The sequence below is a fragment of the Rhinoderma darwinii genome, chromosome 1 (genome assembly GCF_050947455.1).
Source record: "Rhinoderma darwinii isolate aRhiDar2 chromosome 1, aRhiDar2.hap1, whole genome shotgun sequence".
Classification (NCBI taxonomy): Eukaryota; Metazoa; Chordata; class Amphibia; order Anura; family Rhinodermatidae; genus Rhinoderma; species Rhinoderma darwinii.
The window spans coordinates 487,598,416-487,621,281 of record NC_134687.1 but is presented as its reverse complement, the minus strand read 5'-3'; the positions used below and the strand labels follow the sequence as shown (position 1 = coordinate 487,621,281).

The window sequence follows — 22,866 nt, the reverse complement described above, 5'->3', positions numbered from 1 at the left end:
CAACCACAATCAAACATTTGCGATAACTAGGATATCTTTTACATCACCGTGAAAAATTTTGTGCCACTCCTCTTTGTAGAATTGTTTTAATTTCTTTATATTGGAGGGTATTCGATTTATGAACTGCCCGTTTAGGATCTTGACACAGCATCTCAATGGAATTCAATTAAGGACTTTGACTCGGCCACTCCAAAACCTATCTTTTGAGCCATTCAGAGGTGGAGTTGCTCGTGTGCTTCTGATCATTTTGTGGGTAATCTTTGTCTAATATTTTGGGTACAAACACACACAGCGTAAACACTGCGGATTTTCCGCAACAGATTAAGGTCTGATTTACACGAGCGTGTGCGTTTTGCGCACGCAAAAAACGCGGCGTTTTGCGTGCGCAAAAGGCACTTAACAGCTACGTGTGTCATCAGTGTATGATGCGCGGCTGCAAGATTTTCTCGCAGCCGCCATCATTTTGACACTCCGTTTGGATGTTTGTAAACAGAAAAGCACGTGGTGCTTTTCTGTTTACAGTCAGAGAATGACAGCTGTTGCGCGAACCACGCAGTTCGCACGGAAGTGCTTCTGTGCGACCTGCGTGGTTTTCACGCACCCATTGACTTCAATGGGTGCGTGATGCGCAAAAAACGCAGAAATATAGAACATGTCGTGAGTTTTACGTAGCGGACTCACGCTGCGCAAAACTCACGGACTGTCTGCACTGCCCCATAGCCTAATATAGGTGCGTACGACATGCGTGTAAAGCACGCGCGTATATTACGCTCGTCTAAATTATGCCTAATTGCAGAAAATCCGCAGTGTATTAGGCTGGATTCACACGAGTATGTTCCGTCCGTAATGGACGGAACGTATTTCGGCCGCAAGACCCGGACCGAACACACTGCAGGGAGCCGGACTCCTAGCATCATAGTTATGTACGACGCTAGGAGTCCCTGCCTCTCCATGGAACTACTGTCCCGTACTGAAAACATGATTACAGTACGGGACAGTTGTCCGGCAGCGAGGCAGGGACTCCTAGCGTCGTACATAACTATGATGCTAGGAGCCCGGCTCCCTGCAGTCTGTTCGGTCCGGAACTTGCGGCTGAAATACGTTCCGTCCTTTATGGACCGAACATGCTCGTGTGAATCCAGCCTTACAGTAGCATCAGTGTGAATGAGATTTCAACAAATCTCAAAAATCGAAAGTAAGAAAAAAAAAAAAGTATACTTACCCAGAGTTCCCTGCTCCTTCTCCAGTCCGGCCTTCTGGGATGAAGTTTCATCTCATGTGACCGCTGCAGCCAATCACAGGCTGCAGCGGTCACATGGCCTGCAACATCATCCCAGGAGGCTGGACTACGCGCAGAGAAGGAGGGGGGGTAAGTATGAACGTTTTTTTAAATTTTCCATTGCTGCTTTACGCAAAGGAAATTTCGCTGGAAAAGCGCACCACAATGTGGTGCAATTTTTCGGATGATATCCCCTGTGGTGTTCAAGGCGGATACGCAGCGTATCTGTCCTGAATACGCTGTGTGTGTTCATACTCTAAAAGTAGTTTGATGATCTGAAACATTCAAGTGCGAAAAATATGCACAACTAAAAGAAATTGGAAATAGTTTTTTACAGAACCGTACATGATGCAACAATCAAAAAAATAAAAACTGGCTGTCAGTTCTGTAAAACAAACCCTTAAAAGTGGATGCCTTGAGCAAATATAACCCAGTTCGAACAGTATTCACCAAAGTGATGCATAAATTCATGAAGACAAATCTCAAAGACATGTACTGTATGACTCACTCCATCGTTTACAATACGTTATAAAAAATGTGCAAACCTATTAAATGCGTACAGCGCTTAGTACAAGGTAAAACAGAAAATGAAATGTTTTTATTGTTCATTATATAAGTGGATCAGACAATTATGATATTTCAGGATATCAAGGGCAAAAAGCCTGTTCATATTCTGCATTACAGACTCTGATAACATATTCTGTAGTTTAACTGAAAAATAAGTGCAGCATTTCTATAATTTCCAGGTAATTAAACCTAGCAAGGGACAAGGTGACATCACAGGTAGAAAGCCGACAAGCCGTGCTTTGTCAGAAGTGCTCTGAATCTGATATCAGTGATCTGAAAGGTGAACAGATTGACATTCAGTCACAGACCACACAAGCGGCTGGGAGGAAACATAAAAGGATAACTGACTCTGCTGTTTTTGTGTGTAAACGAAAGGCTGATGCAAGAGAGACTGCAGGAATCTATGATCTGCAAACTATATTTTCTCTTGGGAAAGGACAGCCAACTAGCAACAGCTGATGGGTACCGGCGACTAGCCTCCTAAGGGTAAGGCCACACGGAGTGGCCCTGACACGGTCACAACGGGGCCAACAACTGCGCCGGCACCATGTTCGGTGCGGCTGTCAAATAGCCTGTTAGTGGCCGCACGGTAATGCGGGTAAACCACCCCTTTATCTGAAAAATCATGCGGCCATGAATTAATACACTCTTTATGGCCGCACAATTTAGCAAATGACAACAAGTTCCTCCATCGTTCCCATACAATCTTGCTGACAGTCTCCTCCGCAGTAGAGGAGACTGTCACACCACTCTGTGATAGGAATAACCATCTGCTGCTGACAGTTTCCTCCCCGACCTCCTGCTGACGGATACCTCACCTCCTCACCCGATCACAGTCCGCAAACCATCCACACTGACAATACATCTAACGACAGGTGGGGGTGTCGGGGGGGGAATGCATCGAGGGGGGGCGCGGGGGGGTTCGGTCATCGGGGGGGGGGTCGTCGGGAATGGAAAGCCGGGGGTCACGAGAGCGGGGGTCTGTGAGACAGAGAGAGGGACAGACAGAGACACACACACACACCTTACCTGCAGTGCAGCCGGTCTTCATGATGGCGCCTGCTATCTCCCTACAAGCCAGCTTCTCTGCTGTGTGACTCTGACCTGCGTCTGCGCAGTACAGAGCCAGATAGCAGACGCAATGTACGGCTCCCATTCATTGTGTCTTGTGCCCTGTGCTGCCGAATTTCATCTGTGTATTTGTCGATAACAGACACAAACACAAATTAAATAAAACATGGCAGCCCCCAGTACAGTAAGAAAATGTCAATAAAAAAATACTTTGTGTGTGAAAAATTAAATAAAGTCAATATAATATTTTATGAAATAAAAACACATAAATTAAATTTAAAAAAAAATCATGACACTGTTCCTTTAAGTGAATGGGACAGTGGTGCAATACCTTGCACGGCCACTACAAATTTAACGGCGCGTGCAAGTACGAACAGAGAGAAGAACCATGTAAACAATGAAGAGGCTGTGGCACTCGTACGAGCACCACAGCCCCTTCAGACAGCTAATCAGCGGGGGTACTGACAGCCGGACCCCCACCGATCTAACATTGATGACCTATCCTAAGGATAATAACCCAGATAACCCCTTTAATACTTTCAACACGAAATAGGAATTATTCAGGTAACCTAATACCAATGGGGTTGTTCCTCCCTGTATGAGGGATAATTGGCTGCTTGCCATTGAAACCTTTGCCGAGAAGGATATTTTAAGGAAAGTCGAGAAGTGCTGAAAACTATAATTTGAGTTGGGTGCAGTATATAGTACTGAACTTCAGACTAAGCTTTAATGTACTGATGCATTAACAGGTGTATAAGCAAATATATATATAACAGCCATGATTAAGGACGTCTAACACGTTTGAAAAGCGTAGGCTCTACGACCGGACTGAAACTCCTTCCTGCACACCAGGACTCCATTCCTTTGGACCTTTTAATTTTACTACCAGTAAACTTGGAACAAGTTTCCGTTTTACCCTCTACAGCGCTGGATTCAAACCCCTTGATTTTGTCTGCCTAATTTTAGGTTAGTCAGGTCCGAAAAAGCCACAAGTGTTATAATAGTACTAAGGGTATGTTCACACGGCTTATTTTCGGACGTTTATCGGGATGTAAACGCACGGAAAACGGCTGAAAAATCGGAAGCAGAATGGCTCCAAACATCTGCCCATTGATTACAATGGGAAATACGGCGTTCTGTTCCAACGGGGCGTTTTTTTTACACGGCCGTTTTGAAAAACGGCCGCATAAAAAAAAAACTGCAAAAAAGAAGTGCAGGTCACTTCTTGAGTCATTTTTGGAGCCGTTTTTCATTGACTATAGAAAAACAGCTCCAAAAACGGCCATAAAAAATGCTGCAAAAAACGCGAGTTTGATTAAAAAACGGCTGAAAAACAGGAGCTGTTTTCCCTTGAAAACAGCTCTGTATTTTCAGACGTTTTTTGCTAAGCGTGTGAACATACCCTAGATCTTGTACCAGAGTCAGTTATATTTATAATAATTCTATCTCCTTTACCAGAACCAATTATATTTTGGTAAATATTAGCCATTGATAAAATAGCAGATTAGACAGGAGGGTCATCAAGAACCAAAACATAACTGATTGTGCCCCTGACAACAAATTGTCTTAAGATTGTATTTCACTACCGAGGATGGTACCTGATCTGATGTGTTTGTGGGGACATCATCATCACCACCATGTTTCCTAGAGGTTATACTTTTTCAAGACAACATGGTGTGAATTTGTTACCTGTAACATAGACCTGTCTTTGCCAGAGCCGTTGGCAGATGTCTAGTCTACCAGGATAAATTTCAGACGCAATAGAAAGGCAACTTGTACAGGGCGTTTCATATGTACCTTTCTGAGCCAAGTAACCAAGAAAAGCCAACCGCTTTCCAGGGTAGTAAATTGACTTTGTATCTTGCCATTCATTTACATTAGAATGTCTTAGTGGAGAACATCACAAAATCCAGTCCTGTGGAAAAAAAGAGTCTGATGTCGCATTAAAAAGGGTATTGTAAAAATCCTAATTGTTTCCTCAACCAATTCAAGGTAAAACTTGCATCAATGAGACTTAGGTGCCCTTTATGATCCAAGACAAATATAGAGGGTGTTGTTAAGTCAAACGGGAGTCTGATTAGGTAATAAGGCTATGATTTGTGTCTTAAGCATTAAATGCAATAAAGGGATCATTACTCCCAGTTATGTGAGGGACCATTCAAACCATAACAGCATCTCCAGTGCTTGCCAAAATTGGAAAGGAAAAAGGTGCAACACAGGCAAGGCAGAAATGCTAACCACTGAGCTATTGTACCATCTAAGAAGTACTTTTGCTACATATGCAATGCCGTATCAACAGCCATAATTTTTTCCGTCATGCCTTTGCAGGATCTCCCTTAAATGATACCTCTGCTCATTGGGTAAGATTTATTAATAATGTCTAAATGGTGCATATTTTGGCAAATTTATTAGAATCCTGCAAAACAGATTTGGTGCAACCTTCTAGACCTGTTAGACACGTTTCTTCTTCATGCCACCTCATGGCCGGCGTACATATAAACTAGTAATCTGCAGCAATTCTGAATATATTTAGTGCATTAAAAGACGGCTCTTAGCCGAGTCTTTCTCTTTTATACTTTTTAAAACTGTCAAGGTAGAAGAAGGTAATTTGGCGCACGCCATGTACTGCATTTTATGGTTCAGTTCGTGATGTAATTCTAGTGCATTTTGCTTAGTAAAGTGAGAACACAACCGTTTCGGCGCTTGTGAGATTTTAAAGGCTTGAGACTCATCCACTCTAAGCTATTTGCATTTTGAAACACAAAATTACAGAAATAGGATGCTGCAACTGAATATTACAGTGATTGTAGAGAAAATCACTAGAGACAACCGTCTACAATAATGGACCAAGATCTGGCTCAATGTGAGGAGCAATTAGCATGAACATGAAAATCTAAGAAGCATTTAACAAAAGCTCTCACATATGTGGACTTTGTTACAAGGCTACTCTGGACCATTATAATTTTTTCTTCACTGCCCCTACTGGTGTGGCAGCTATGTGTTAAGAAATCTGTTACCACACATAGCTGAATGGAGTCAGACTCTTATAATATGTGAGGTAATCTATTGGCTATAGATAAATAAGGAAGCAATTGTTTAATTTGCCTCAGAGAAGAAATAACTCAGTTTAAACAAGCTTTTGAAGTATTTATATGTTATGAACCAATAGTGGAGCAAATGCTCCATTCACAGAATCCAGCGTTATTGCCTTAAAATAAAGGCATCTATCATATGAAACAAACTCAGGATATTTCCCTTCAAATCTTCTGGTCTTCCCAATATTGACATGTATAACATGTAAAGAGTCTGCAATCTCATATTATCAGAGGTGCAGGTTCAGTCTCACCAGCTGCAGTCACATATCAGAGGTGCAGGGTCTGTCTCACCACCTATATTCACAGGTGCAGGGTTTGTCACACAAGCTACTGTATATTCACATATCAAAGGTGCAGGGTCTGTCTCACCAGCTGCAGTCACATATTATCAGAGGTGCAGGGTTTGTCTCATGAGCTACTGTATATTCACATATCAGAGGTGCAGGTTCAGTCTCACCAGCTGCAGTCACATATCAGAGGTGCAGGGTGTGTCTCACCACCTATATTCACATATCAAAGGTGCAGGATCTGTCTCACCAGCTGCAGCCACATCATATTATCTGAGGTGCAGGGTTTGTCACACAAGCTACTGTATATTCACATATCAAAGGTGCAGGGTCTGTCTCACCAGCTGCAGTCACATATTATCAGAGCTGCAGGGTTTGTCTCATGAGCTACTGTATATTCACATATCAGAGGTGCAGGGTCTGTCTCACCAGCTATATTCACATATCAGAGGGGCAGGGTCTGTCTCACCAGCTGCAGTCACATATTTTCAGAAATGCAGGGTCTGTCTCATCAGCTGCAGTCCCATATCAGTGATGCAAAGTCTGTCACTAACTGCAGTCACATATTATTAGTCACAATGTGCACTGCAATGATAATCCTGTTCTGAGGGCTGACAATACAGCTATTTAAACACGTTTGTGTGGGAAATTAGACCCTTATGACAGTGTCCATTGTGTTTCAACTCTCCTCATATTTAGAGCTTGATAGAGATTTACATATAGCACAGCCCTTTCCAGGTGCCCTGCTTTTTTTCTTTTAATAATTTGAAGTACAAAGATAAACCAGCAGGGAAAATCCCTTTTTGTGATGTTTCTCCATATTGAAAATGACCCAGCTTCCTCTCCTCATTTCTGAGCCTGAAAGGGATTCACATATTGCATGGCCCCTTCCAGGCACCTTGTGCTGGGTCCCACAGCTGAAGTTTACCTATATGAGTAGGAGACAGGTGAAGTGAAGATGCTTTAAAGGGGTTTTCCCATCTTGAACATTTATGGCATATTCACAGGATATGCCATAAAAGTCTCATAGATGCGGGTCACACCTCTGGGACCTGGACTTATCTCTAGAACGGGGCCCCCTAAACCCCGTTCTAGCTTACTCGGCTCATCTCCCTCCCAGCCACTTTCTCGTTAGGTGGTCGGGATTTACGGAAACAGCCGAGTGCTCGCTGAGCTACACTGTTTCCGTAACTCCCATAGAAATGGGAGTTATTGAAACAGCATAGCACGGCGAGCTACGCTGTATCCGGAACTCAGTAGCTATGGAAACAGCGTAGCTGACCGTGCTACGCTGTTTCTGTAACTCCCATTCACTTCTATGGGAGTTACGGAAACAGCGTAGCTCAGTGAGCTCGGCTGTTTCCGTAACTCCCAACCAGGATGTGGCCCGGAGGCAGCGGGAGCCGAGTAAGGTAGAACAGGGTTTAGGGGGCCCCGTTCTAGAGATAGGTGTGGGTCCCAGAGGTGTGACCCGCATCAATCCGATTTTTATGGCATATCCTGTGGATATGGCATAATTGTCATAGATGGGAAAATCCCTTTAAGTAAACTAGTAAATCTCTTTCCTGAGTGATAAACACCTCCATGCAGGTCATGATTTACCACAGCAGTCTCGTCTGTGTAATCTAAAGACACCAGTATACAGCAGTAACAGTTATCCGTGGTGTATGAGAGTTCCTGCAGTTACACAATATATACATATCTGATAACACAGATTAAACAGAATTGCGATATAAAATATATTAGTCAGAAGAGAATTTCCTCTGTTATAGTTACACGGGAAATCTCTCAGCAAATCTAAACATGCTGTTTGACTTGAAATACAGATTTCCCAGGATATTAGAAAACAACTATGAAGAAGTATGCAGTTCTACTTACTGTAATGGACGCGGTCGGGGACCGCCGCCTCCCCTTACCTGTTGACGGCCACGACCGCAGATCTTCCTCTTCTGGCCAACGTCTCCTTACCAGGAGACATCAGCGCATCCAGCTGCTCTGTCCTGCAATGTCAGTGAGAGGGCGCACGCACACTTGTTCCCGGCCTTAAAGGGCCAGCGTGCACATATGTAATTAATTAATTAATTAATTATTATAAAAATAAAACATTCTGGGGTAAAGCCCGGCCTGGGCTTCACGTGAGGGAACTTCAGAAATTCACCTGGAGTAGTAATTACATGCACAGTATACTCATCACTACCAACTTGCTTCAACAGTCACTGTGACCAGAGATGTGACTTCTGGGCCCCAATGACAAATCTTTAACAGGGCTCCCCACCTACCATGTGCCATTTATAACTCTGGTGGCACCAAGGCCTGGGTATGACTGCTACCCCTGCACCCCATATAGTTATGGATTGAGGACAGGAAAACCAGCTGTATAATAGGCCAAATAGACAGGCCACACAATTGCACTGAAAAAGGATGGAAGAATGGCCCATTGCTGTTCTGCTCCCACCACACTCTCCTTACATGTTCCCAGTGGGTGACAATGGACACCTTGACATCCAAGATGACAGTAAGCTCACTTCCCTAGCAGTTTTGAACTGGTGCTATGGAGTAAAGTCATTGGCAGAAAGCTAGACTCTCATGGTGTTTGTGATTTCCTTACTGAGTGGAGAAGGTTAGCTGTACAGAAAGCAGCCAGAGGAGCATGGACGCATTGCTACGGCAGCACCTGGAAAGGTGAGTGTAGGCCTTTTTTTTGGTCGGCTGGCCATTGCAGTTAAACCGGCGGGTTCTGGGTCGGATACACTGCTAAACAGCGTATCCGCCCCATGGAAAACATATCTTTAGGGTTTCTTAGAGAGGAAGATTACAATCACTATGCTAAAGCCCTTCTTTGAGAAACATTTATTCTTGCTTTTAAATCTATAGCGAATTGGTCAAAGGATAGGAGAACTTAAACAGGTTGGACATAGTTTGAAAGACATGACTGTTTTTTTTTCTAAAACAGAGCCACACCTGTCCACAGGTTGTTTGTGGTATTGTAGCTCAACTCCATTGAAATATATGGGGCTGAGCTGCAATACTTCATACAAAGTGTGTACAGGTGTGGTGCTGTTTTTGGAAGAAAGCAGTCATGTTGTTCTGATCCTGGACAACCCGTTTAACACACAAAAGTGGAGAAATATAGTTTATACAGTGTTATTGTATGATAATATTGTCTATAAGAATAGTTGTAAATTAATTAAGGTGTAGGCATCGTAGTGAATCTCTCCCCTTATGCAATATACCTCACAGGCTTTCCGAATATCAATGCATTCAGTAAGGTCATTTGCCCATGCTGGAGTTATCTAGCATAAGCTGGATTCACACACAGCATTTGCTGCATTTTTCATGCCGCTTTTTTTGGCGTTTTTCCCATATGTTCTTCTATAGGACTTGAAAACCGTCAGAAAAAAACAAGTTTTAAATTAAAAAAAACTGCCACCTTGTAAAAAAGCACTATGGAAAATGCTTGAAAGTAAATGTGTGTAAAGCTGGCCTTTTTGTAGGTTTTGTATTAGACATATTATGGTGTCTAAATAAATCAAATCTGTTACTTATATTCTTAATTATAAATTGTATGATATGTACTTTTATCATGTAATGGTATGATCCTTGTGTTACGTAAATTCAGTAAACCCCGGAGATCAGTTGTGATCACTGGGGGAAGCTATGACTGGCCATACATTTTCCCTGTAGTATTTTATCCTGGTTGTTTAAATCATGGACAGGTCAAGCCTACCAGAGTAAGAGTCGCTCATTGATAGTGACTGACCACTCTGCTTCTTAGATGGGGTCCTAAGCATGAGATACCCATCAATAATCATATACCCTAAGGCAGTGGCGGATTAAGAAGACCATGGGCCCTGGGCTGTTACCCAAACTTGGGCCCCCCTTCTCCACCGCCACCCTGCCGCGCCGTAACTATAGCTAACACTACCTCTTTGCACAAGCATTAACAAATGGGTGTTACGATTTCCCTTTCACAGGGCTGTGTCCCTACATACTGACAGTATCACACTGTGCAGCGCCAACCCCCCATGTAGACAGCGCCACACACACAACCCCTGTAGCTAGAGCCACACACACACCCCCCTGTAGATAGAGTCACACACACACACACACACACACACACACACACACACACACACACGCACCCCTGTAGATAGAGCCACACACACCCCCCCTGTAGATAGAGCCACACACACCCCCCTGTAGATAGAGCCACACACACCCACCCTGTAGATAGAGCCACACACACACCCCTGTAGATAGAGCCACATACACACACACACACACACACCCCTGTAGATAGAGCCACTCACACCCCTGTAGATGGAGCCACGCACACCCCCCTGTAGATGGAGCCACGCACACCCCCCTGTAGATGGAGCCACGCACACACACCCTGTAGATAGAGCCACACACACACACAACCCCCTGTAGAGAGCGTCACACAGCCCCCTATAGATAGCATCACACAGCCCCCTATAGATAGCATCACACAGCACTCCCCCTTATATATAGTGCCACACAGCGCTCCCCCCTTGTATATAGTGCTGCACAGCGTCGCTACACTGCAGCCCTGGGATGACATTTTATCCCATATGACTGCTGCAGCCTGTGATTGGTCTGTGATTGGCTGCAGCGGTCACATGGGGTGAAATGTCATCCCAGGAGGCCGGCCCGGACGAAGAAACAGAATTCTGGGCAAGTATAAGATTTTTATTTTTTCTAAATTGCGTTTTTACATAACATCTGCTATCTGTTGCAGGTTTTACCTCCCCATTGAATTAAATGGGGAAAACCCGAAACAAATGAGTAGCGTTTACGCAAATACAATTGACATGCTGCGGAATAAAAAACCGCACCGCAGGTCAATTTCTGAGCTATTTTTTCCCCCAATTATCATTTACGCAGCGTGTGGAGGAGAATTGTTCACATCTAATCTACTCTGCTGCTACTGTATTAGGGCTTGTCCACACTTAACAGGATTGCTGCGTATTTTCCGCCCGGAAAATACGCAGAATACGGTAGCAGCAAAGTGAGTGAGAGTTACCAAATCTCATCCAGATGCTGCGTAAAATTTGCGACCAGACATTTTGTCCTGCGGTGCGTATTTCTCGTACTGCAGCATGTCAATTCCTGCTGCGGAAAGTGGACAGAATTGCTGCGTTTTTTCAGAGGAGACGTCACCATCCCCCAACATTGAGAAAAACGCAGCAAAATCCGCACCATTTTCTGCAGCAAAATTTCTGCTAGTTTCTGCGGAATTGCTGCAGAAATATATATATACACACGCGCACGTACACACGAGTATGCACATTATACACATATAAAGTACACACGAGTATGCACATTATACACATATAAAGTACACACACGAGTATGCACATTATACACATATTGTAATGGTGGGGGGGGGTTGGGAAACGGACAAGTGAGCCCTAATCTACCCGCCACTCTGTCCCTGCCTACTTGCAACGACCCGCCCTAGACGACGGGGTACAACTGGGCGGCGGTCCCTGCGCTCAGTAAGTGCATGACAAACACGACAAACAAACAAGGGAACACAAGCAAGGGAAATAGGCAGTTGCTCGCGGAAACACCGTGAGCAACAGAGTAGTGAACGAGCCGAGTCAAGCCAGGAGAGTGCGAGGTACAAAGCGAAAAGCAGAAGAGTAGTCGGTAAGCCAGGGTCTGTATGGAGCAGGATCAAAAAGTAGCAGGAGCTGTTGCTGGGCCAGGAAACCTCAAGGAAAGAATTCACAAGCACAGATGGACAGGAAGAGCAGGCTTAAATAGACCGAGGGCGGGAGCTAGCTGAGTCTGGCCAGGTTGCGATAGGCTCTCCCACTCCTAAGCCTGCCAGCCTGAGTGGAGGAAGCTGGTGTCTGTCTCAGGGATGTACACTCAGGTGTTGACTGATTAATTCTGGGAGTTAACCCTGAAGCAGTGCCTGGCAGATCCTTTACAGTACCCCCCCTTTTATGAGGGGCCACCGGACCCTTTCTAAGTGGACCTGGCTTACTGGGGAAACGCAGGTGGAACCTCCTGACCAATACCCCAGCGTGAACATCCCGGGCGGGTACCCAAGTCCTCTCCTCGGGCCCGTATCCTCTCCAATGGACCAGGTACTGGAGGGAGCCTTGGACCATCTTGCTGTCCACGATCCTGGCCACCTCAAATTCCACCCCCTCAGGGGTGAGGACGGGAACAGGAGGTTTCCTCGAGGGGGCCAAGGACGGGGAGCAGCGTTTCAGGAGGGAGGCATGAAACACGTTGTGTATACGAAAAGACGGGGGTAACTCCAGCCGGAAAGAGACAGGACTGAGGACCTCAATGACCTTATACGGCCCAATAAACCGGGGAGCAAACTTTTTGGACGGAACCTTGAGACGCAAGTTCCTGGATGACAACCACACCAGATCCCCGACCACAAACAGGGGGTTAGCAGAACGTCTTCTATCGGCCTGAGCCTTCTGTATGCTCTGGGACGCCTCTAGGTTCTTCTGAACCTGGGCCCAGACTGTGCACAGATCCCGATGAACGACCTCCACCTCGGGATTGTTGGAACAACCAGGTGAAACGGAGGAGAACCGTGGATTAAACCCAAAATTACAGAAAAAGGGAGAGACCCCTGACGAGTTACTGACCCGGTTATTAAGGGAAAATTCGGCGAGGGGAATGAAAGAAACCCAATCAAATTGACAGTCAGAGACAAAACATCTTAAGTATTGTTCTAGAGACTGATTAGTCCTCTCCGTTTGGCCATTGGTTTCAGGATGGAAGGCAGAGGAGAAGGACAGATCAATCCCCAACTTATTACAGAAGGCTCTCCAAAACAATGAAACAAATTGTACCCCTCTGTCAGAAACAATATTGACGGGGACCCCATGGAGACGCAGGATGTGTTTGATAAACAAGGTAGCCAACGTCTTGGCGTTGGGTAGTTTCTTGAGGGGCACAAAGTGGCACATTTTACTGAAGCGGTCTACCACCACCCACACCACCGACTTGCCTTGGGATGGAGGCAAATCGGTGATAAAATCCATGGAGATATGTGTCCAAGGTCTCTGGGGAATGGGCAACGAACGCAGTAAGCCCGCTGGTCGGGACCTGGGAGTCTTGGACCTGGCACAAACCTCACAGGCGGCGACGTAGGCCTTAACGTCTTTAGGCAAACCAGGCCACCAATAATTTCTGGTAATGAGGTGTTTGGTACCCAGGATGCCTGGATGGCCAGATAGTGCGGAGTCGTGATTTTCCCTAAGTACCCTTAGCCGGAATTGCAGGGGAACAAACAGCTTGTTCTCAGGAAGGTTCCCAGGAGCTGAACCTTGATCAGCAGCAATTTCAGAGACTAAATCGGACTCGATAGAGGAAATGACTATACCTGGAGGCAAAATACAAACAGGATCTTCCTCCGAAGGAGGGCTGGCCATGAAGCTACGCGACAGTGCATCCGCCTTAATATTTTTAGACCCGGCCCTATAGGTAACCAAAAAATTGAATCTGGTAAAAAACAACGCCCATCGAGCTTGTCTCGGGTTTAGCCTCCGGGCAGATTCTAGGAAAACCAGATTCTTGTGGTCGGTAAGGACCGTTACCTGGTGCCTAGCCCCCTCCAGGAAGTGGCGCCACTCTTCAAATGCCCATTTAATGGCTAAAAGTTCGCGGTTGCCAATATCATAGTTACACTCCGTGGGCGAAAACTTCCTAGAAAAGTAAGCACAGGGGCGGAGATGGGTGAGGGAGCTGGTACCCTGGGACAAGACGGCCCCCACTCCCACCTCGGACGCGTCAACCTCCACAATAAATGGCTCCCTTTGGTTGGGCTGAACCAGCACGGGGGCCGAGATAAAGCACTTCTTGAGGGTCTCAAAAGCCTGGACGGCCTCAGGGGGCCAATGGAGGACATCAGCACCCTTGCGAGTGAGGTCCGTAAGAGGCTTAGCGACGACCGAGAAGTTAGCAATAAATCTCCTGTAATAGTTAGCGAACCCCAAAAAACACTGTAGCGCTTTCAGGGAGGCAGGTTGGACCCATTCAGCCACAGCCTGAACCTTGGCAGGGTCCATGCGGAATTCATGAGGAGTGAGGATTTGACCTAAAAATGGTATCTCCTGTACCCCAAATACACATTTTTCGATTTTGGCAAACAGTTTGTTTTCTCGAAGGACCTGGAGCACTTTCCTGACATGCTCTATGTGGGAGGACCAGTCCCTGGAAAACACCAATATGTCATCAAGGTACACTACAAGAAATATCCCCAGGTAATTTCTCAAAATCTCATTTATGAAGTTCTGGAAGACCGCAGGGGCATTGCACAACCCAAAGGGCATGACGAGGTATTCGAAATGGCCTTCGGGCGTGTTAAACGCAGTCTTCCACTCATCCCCCTCTTTGATGCGAATAAGGTTATACGCCCCCCGTAGATCCAATTTAGAGAACCATTGGGCCCCCTGAACCTGATTAAAGAGATCAGGAATCAAAGGAAGGGGATACTGGTTCCTTACCGTGACCTTATTCAGGCCACGGTAGTCAATGCATGGCCTAAGACCCCCATCCTTCTTCCCTACGAAGAAGAAGCCAGCACCTACCGGAGAAGAAGAGGGACGAATGTAACCCTTGGCCAGGGATTCCTGGATATACTCCCTCATGGCTTCACGTTCGGGACAAGAAAGGTTAAATATTCTACCCTTAGGAAGCTTAGCTCCTGGTACCAATTCGATAGCGCAATCGTATTCTCTATGAGGCGGTAATACTTCGGAGGCCTCTTTAGAGAAAACATCAGCGAAGTCCTGAACAAACTCGGGTAGCGTATTCACCTCCTTAGGGGGAGAAATAGAATTAACAGAAAAACATGACGTACAACATTCATTACCCCATTTGGTTAGCTCCCAGTATTCCAGTCAAACGTGGGATTATGCAACTGCAACCAGGGAAGACCTAGAACCAAATCGTACGATAATCCCTGCATCAATAGTACAGAGCACTGCTCCAAATGCATGGAGCCAACAAGGAGTTCAAAAACAGGGGTATGCTGTGTAAAATAACCATTAGCAAGAGGAGTGGAGTCGATACCCACTACCGGGACAGGTTTAGGCAAATCAATCAGAGGCATAGCGAGAGACATAGCAAATTCCACAGACATGATATTAGTAGAGGACCCTGAATCCACGAAGGCACTGCCGGTAGCAGACCTACCACCAAACGAGACCTGAAAGGGAAGCAATATCTTAGTACGTTTCATATTTACGGGAAATACCTGTGCGCCCAAGTGACCTCCCCGATGATCACTTAGACGCGGGAGCTCTCTGGCAGCATTCTTACGCTTGGGACAGTTGTTTACTTGATGCTTGACATCCCCACAGTAGAAGCAGAGACCATTCTTCCTGCGGAATTCTCTACGTTGTTGAGGGGACACGGAGGCCCCGAGTTGCATAGGTATTTCTGAGTCTTTAGGGGAGAAACGAAGCAACGGGACTTCGGGAGGCATCATGGGGGAGTCGGAGGAAAAAACACATAAACGTTCACGTTGTCGTTCCCTGAGACGTCGGTCAAGTCGTACCACTAAAGCCATAACCTGGTCTAAGGAGTCAGAAGAGGGATAGCTAACTAGCAGGTCTTTCAGGGCGTTCGACAGACCCAACCTAAACTGGCACCTTAAGGCAGGGTCATTCCACCGAGAAGCTACGCACCACTTCCGAAAGTCAGAGCAATACTCCTCAACAGGTCTCTTACCCTGACGTAAGGTCACCAGCTGACTCTCGGCAAAGGCAGTTCTGTCAGTCTCGTCATAAATAAGTCCGAGGGCAGAAAAGAAAAGGTCAACGGAGGAAAGTTCAGGGGCGCCAGGAGCCAAGGAGAAGGCCCACTCTTGGGGCCCTTCCTGGAGCCGGGACATAATTATACCCACCCGCTGGCTCTCAGAACCTGAGGAGTGAGGCTTTAAGCGAAAGTAAAGCTTACAACTCTCCCGAAAGGAGAGAAAAGCCCTCCGGTCACCTGAGAACCGGTCGGGCAACTTGAGGTGGGGTTCAAGGGGTGCGGTGAGGGGAACTACCAAGGTAGCATCAGGCTGGTTGACCCTCTGAGCCAGGGCCTGGACCTGTAGGGAGAGACCCTGCATTTGCTGAGCCAGGGTTTCACGGGGTTCCATAATGGTGTCAGGGACCAGGGTAGACTAGGTATAGGGCTTGTGAATTTGTAATGGTGGGGGGGGGTTGGGAAACGGACAAGTGAGCCCTAATCTACCCGCCACTCTGTCCCTGCCTACTTGCAACGACCCGCCCTAGACGACGGGGTACAACTGGGCGGCGGTCCCTGCGCTCAGTAAGTGCATGACAAACACGACAAACAAACAAGGGAACACAAGCAAGGGAAATGGGCAGTTGCTCGCGGAAACACCGTGAGCAACAGAGTAGTGAACGAGCCGAGTCAAGCCAGGAGAGTGCGAGGTACAAAGCGAAAAGCAGAAGAGTAGTCGGTAAGCCAGGGTCTGTATGGAGCAGGATCAAAAAGTAGCAGGAGCTGTTGCTGGGCCAGGAAACCTCAAGGAAAGAATTCACAAGCACAGATGGACAGGAAGAGCAGGCTTAAATAGACCGAGGGCGGGAGCTAGCTGAGTCTGGCCAGGTTGCGATAGGCTCTCCCACTCCTAAGCCTGCCAGCCTGAGTGGAGGAAGCTGGTGTCTGTCTCAGGGATGTACACTCAGGTGTTGACTGATTAATTCTGGGAGTTAACCCTGAAGCAGTGCCTGGCAGATCCTTTACACATATAAAGTACACACACGAGTATGCACATTATACACACGAGTATGCACATTATAAACATATAAAGTACACACTGTAAACACACACGACTATGCACATTATACACATATAAAGTACACACTGTAAACACACACGAGTATGCACATTATACAAATATAAAGTACATACTGTAAACACACACGAGTATGCACATTATACACATATAAAGTACACACACGAGTATGCACATTATACACATATAAAGTACACATTGTAAACACACATGCACTTACCTTTTATGTAGGATATTTGTGAGTCTTCACTGCAGCTCTTCTCCTGCTCACAGCCCGACACAGAGCCCGCCGACAGTCTCCCCTCCCCCATGTCCCGACTGCTAGCTGCAGGAGGAGAGATGTTTAGAGCAGGGAAGGGGGGCTGGAGGGGGAGCTTCTAAAGCAACACAGACCACGGCTGCTAAGTAGGAGCGAAGCTCCCCTCGTCTCATGACAGGTGCGGTCCTGGCATCGGGGCTCCCTCCAGGGCTAGCGATGCCACTGGGCATGAGGGGGTTCGGGTGGCTATGGGCTAATGATAATCCGCCACTGCCCTAAGGGAATGTTCACACGCAAACTCAAAAACATCTGAAAATATGGAGCTGTTTTGAAGGGAAAACAGCTCCTGATATTCAGACGTTTTTTGGGCAACTCGCGATTTTCGTAGCGTTTTTTACTGCCGTTTTTGGAGCTGTTTTTCTATAAAGTCTATGAAAAACGTCTCCAAAAACGTCCAAGAAGTGACCTGCACTTCTTTTTCGAGATCGTTTTTCAAAACGGCCGGGTAAAAAAACAGCCCATCGTAACAGAACACCATTTTTCCCATTGAAATCAATAATTTGTTCTGTGGACAGATAGAATGAATTCAGAAAGTCTTCAGACCCTTTAAATTTTTTCACTTTTTGTTATGTTGAGGTCTTGTGCTAAAATCATCCTGCACTCAATACCCCGTAGTGACAAAGTGAAATCAGAATGTTAGTAATCTTTGCCCATTTATTGAAAAGGAAAAACTAAAATGTTGCATTGACATAAGTATTCAGACCCTTTACTCAGTATTTAGTTGAAGCACCTTTGGCAGTGATAACAGCCTCCAGTCTTCTTGGGTATGATGCCACAAGCTTTGCACACCTGGATTTGGGGATATTCTGCCATTCTTCACTGTTCTCGCTGGGCCACTCAAGGACATTCACAGAGTTGTCCACAAGCCACTCCTGTGTTGTCTTGGCTGTGTGCTTAGGGTCATTGTCTTATTGGAAGGTAAACCTTCGGCCCATTCTGAGGTCCAGAGCACTCTGGAATAAGTCATCGTTAAGAATATCTCTGTACTTTGCTCCATTCATCTTTCCCTCAACCCTGACCAGTCTTCCTGTCCCAGGCGCTTAAAACCACCCCCATAGCATGATGCTGCAACCACCATGCTTCACTGTAGGAATGGCATTGGGAAAGTTATGAGTAGTGCCAGGTTTCCTCCAGACATGACGCATAGAATTGAGGCCAAAAAGTTCAATCTTGGTTTCATCAGACCACATAATTTTGTTTCTCACAGTCTGAGAGTCGTTTAGGTGATTTTTTGCAAACTCCAGGCGGGCTTTCATGTGTCATTTACGGAGGAGAGGCTACTTTCTGGCCACTCTGACATAAATCCCAGATTGGTGGTGTAGCGTCCATGTCCACGGGCTGTCGGGTTTACTCACCTCCCGACGCCCGCAGCCATGGATCCATGAGCGCTGGCCCCCATCTCCTTCCTAGGAGACACCAGCGATCACTTCTGCTCCCTTCTGCTGTGTCCCGTATGATTTCCTGGTCTATAAGATGGCCCCAGACCTTCTGATCCTTGCCTGAGTGTTGAAAGTTATCCCAAGTCTGTCTTGCAAATGATCCCTTAGTGTTTCCCATTCCAGTTGTTACCCGTGCCTTGTTACCTGTTCCTGTATCCCGTGCTGTTCTTCTTCCTGTGCCTATAAGTGTTGGACTCGTGTCACGTCCTGTGTCTTCTGCAATGTCCGGAGGAATTCGCCACGTCTGGTGCAACCTGCGGCTTCTGTGCCATCCGCCACGTCCTGTGTCATCTGCCATGACCTGTGTCATCTGCCACGTCCGGAGGAATTCGCCATGTCTGGCGCAACCTGCGGCACCTGTGTCATCCGCCACATTTGGCGTTACCTGCTGCGCCCATCTCCATCTGTACCAGAGCTGCGGCCACTGTCTGGACTATTCAGGTACCCTTGTGTGGGACATTGTATTGCTGGGGTTCCCTGTTGTTTGGCCAGCTGCCTCCCCGCTATGGCGGTACGGCCTAGTGGGTCCACAAACCCGCTTCGTGACAGGTGGAGTGCTGCAGTGATGATTGACCTTCTGGAAGTTTCTCCCATGTACACACAGGATCTTTGGAGCTCAGCTAGAGTGACTAGTTTGATAGTCTCTCTTACCAAGGCCCATCTTTCCCGATTACTTAGTTTGGTGAGGTGGCCAGCACTACGAAGGGTCCTTGTTGTTCCAAACTTCTTCCATTTAAGAATTATAGAGGCCACTGTGCTCGTGGGAACTTTCAGTGCAGCAGAATTTTTTTTTGTATCCTTCTCCAGATCTGTGCTTCCACACAATCATGTTTCTGACCTCTACAGGCAGTTCTTTTCTTCTCATGGCTTGGTTTTTGCTCTGATATGCATTGTTATCTGTGAGACCTTATATAGACAGGGATGTGTCTTTCCAAATCATGTCCAATCAAATGAATTTACCAAAGGTGGAGTCCAATCAAGGTGTAGAAACATTTCAAAGATGATCTAGAGAAATGGGAGCCCCCCAGAGCCAAAATACAAGTGTCATAGCAAAGGGTCTGAATACTTATGTCCATGCGCAATTTTATTTTTTTATTTTTAATAAATTTTAAAAAATGTCTAAATGTCTCTTATCACTTCACCATTATGGTGTATTGAGTGCAGAATGATGGGGGAAAACTTGAGCACAAGACCTCAGCAAAACAAAATGTGAAAAAAATTAAAGGGTCTGAAGTCTTTCCGAATGCATTGCATATTTATAAAAGACCACTTTCAACTGAACAGTCTTCTTCTTTACATTAACAACACAAGAAAATGAATTGAGTTTATCAGCCATGTCACATCTTTCTGCCTTAGACACCTAATTGAGTTTCTTTTATCTAGACAGGTACTAAATGTTAACTTGTCTACACCGTCTGGAGAGAAGAAGGATTTCTGACAAATTGTGATAATATTGCATATTGTGCATTCAAGCTTTGCCTGCTTTACACATGAGCACAACTATAGTTCAGTTGGTAGAGTGTATTGGTTTGTTACTTTTTCAGGTAATGAAAAAAAGAGAAAGACAATAATCTGTTTTAAGGTTTGGAAATTACATATTTTGGAGAACTGTAAAGTGCATTGGAAAGCTTGCATGGAAATTACCGCTGTCTGGAATTCCACTTTTCAGACCAAAAATGTTCATTCAACTGTGTAATATATTGAGAAAGGCTGTTTCACTGACATTTTTAGCAATACAGTAGTCCACCCTCAAAATCCCTTTTCCAAGTTTGATTATAGTCTTTTTCCATGTGTCAGCTCATTTATCATCATATATACACAGAATATATGGTCCGTTCCAGTGGGATGAAGATGGTGAGAACGGAAGGAAACTTACAATGGAAATATGGTTTGCTTTAGTCTTGTCTACACTTACTTCATCTCATCACAAGACCATGCCACACAACATTTATTTCTTCCAAGCATTTACAATACCACATGGCACATAGGCTACATACAGTAAGTTCTACACCTACAGTAAATCTAACCTGACCTAAGATGAAAAACATTAATGCAAGTTATGTAACATCTAGCGAGGCTGTGTCAAAACTTTGGTTCCAATATAGATAATTTTATTGGGGACAAGTGATATTATATGACGATGTAAAGCTGGAATTTACAAAAGAAGAATGGGAATAAAGAAAAAAAATGAAAAATAAATAAACCTAGGGCGGTACATGTATTTATTTCATATATAAATGAATGCTCAGTTGTTATTAATCTCACTTGAAGGCACATTGCATCACCTTTCCTTCTCCAGCTTGTAAAACAATTTGAATGGGATTCAATCACAGAGGCTTACAGTCACAAAAATCTATAGAGTATGGCTCTGTTCACATTACGCCTTTGCCTTTCATCAGATGTTTAAAAGGGGGTTTTGCCTGAAGTATACCTCTGACAGAAGAATCTAAAAATGCAACTTTTCCCATGTTAAAAAAAAAAAACAGCCTGGTATGGTTTTTTGTGGTGTGCCTCTGCATAGAAAAACATAGTAGACCACACTTTTTTATACAGCAAAAGAAAAAGTATATCCAGCAGAGTAGATATAGGGGGTGCAGAGGTAGCAGTTGCAGCTGGTACATAAGAAGATATCAGTATAATGAATGGCACATTGCAGGTGGGGGGGGGGGATGTTACAGATTTTGCATTGGGGCCTGGGAGCTTCAGCTGACACCTCTAGATATACCAAAGTATACTAGCCCGACATAGGCCAAAAGGACACTCTTTTCACCTCCGACGGGTAACTGGAGCCCTATGGATATGTTTTCCAAATGTGTACACTAAATGTAGGCCTCAAATGTGAACAGAGCCTTAGATATATAAGAAGATAGGTGGGGAAGAGCATTCAAGAGCAACTTAAGGCTAGGCACATTGACAAATAGAATTTAGTTTTTATAAGGCTGTAAGTTTGATGTAAGTTTATAGTGGGTGATCCAATGAGACATTCCTGATTTTGTCATAATTCACATGCCTTAACTTGAGCTTTGCATTTCCAAATTCAAAGCAATGGGTGTTTTATAATAGATTGTTGCTTATTCTTAATGGATTTTTGCTGGGGGACTATTCAGGCACAGCAATTCGAAAGTGCCATCCTGGGATCCAGCCCCTACTTCCTACTTCACAATGATAATTCAACTACAAATACATTTTAAGAACTTTAAAGAGAACCTTTCACCTCCCCATACATGTGCAGCTGAGTGCAGCATGTAATGGGGAGGGCTGCACAAACCCTGGGGCACTTAACATTTTTTTTCTACCTCCCTCCGTTATTTATATATCGGTGCAGGTATATTTGGCACCCGATATTTAAATAACCCCCTGAACAGTCAACGGGGCGTGTACTGGCAAGGGGACGTGTTACTATGGCTGCGACACTGTCCAATCAGATAATTGACTATCCTTCTATGCTGCCTCATGGATATGCTTCTTCAGCAATTGACACTTGTTTAATATTATCACTTATACCTTCACCATATTAACAAAGTAGTCATCCCTGAATATAGCTTTGGGCTTTCGGCAATTTCTTAAAGCCTTTTTTAACAATACTTCTCATATGAAAGCAAGTGTAAGACAATCATGGAAGCTCCAGCATAACCTATTAGGGTCACTTGACATAGCAGGTTATGCGTGGCGGGACGCTCTGCAAAATTCGCCATGGAATTATTCCTGTCGTCAGCAAGAAGTTTCATACTCCCGTTGACTACAATGGAAAGTTAGGATGTAGTCCGCCCGAGGATCGGGCAGGACGCTTTTTTTTCCCCTCTAGATGAAAAAATCAGCTAGTCGGAAAAAGAAGCGTCCAACTCTCATTGAAGTTAATGGAAGGTGGAATTTTGCAGCGAAATCTGCGGCAAAAAAATGCGCCGTGTAAACATGGCCCTAAAGGTTCTGCATTTATATTGGTTCTCTTTAGATACCAAGGCAGTGTACTATTTGGATGTTAGAATAATTAAG

The 22,866-nt window shown here is 45.2% G+C and overlaps 1 protein-coding gene across 2 annotated transcripts in view; it reads right to left on the bottom strand.

Annotated features, from left to right (window-relative positions):
* Positions 1-22,866, bottom strand: part of WSCD2 (WSC domain containing 2) — a 465,220-nt gene that overhangs the window by 135,943 nt on the left and 306,411 nt on the right. Inside the window, exon 1 of one of the 2 annotated variants that reach the window (XM_075835162.1) lies at positions 8,178-8,271. The exons of the other annotated variant lie outside the window; for it this stretch is intronic. The gene's annotated coding sequence lies outside the window, so the exon portion shown is untranslated. Of the gene's footprint in view, positions 1-8,177; positions 8,272-22,866 lie in introns of those variants that run through there. 2 annotated transcript variants of the gene reach the window in all.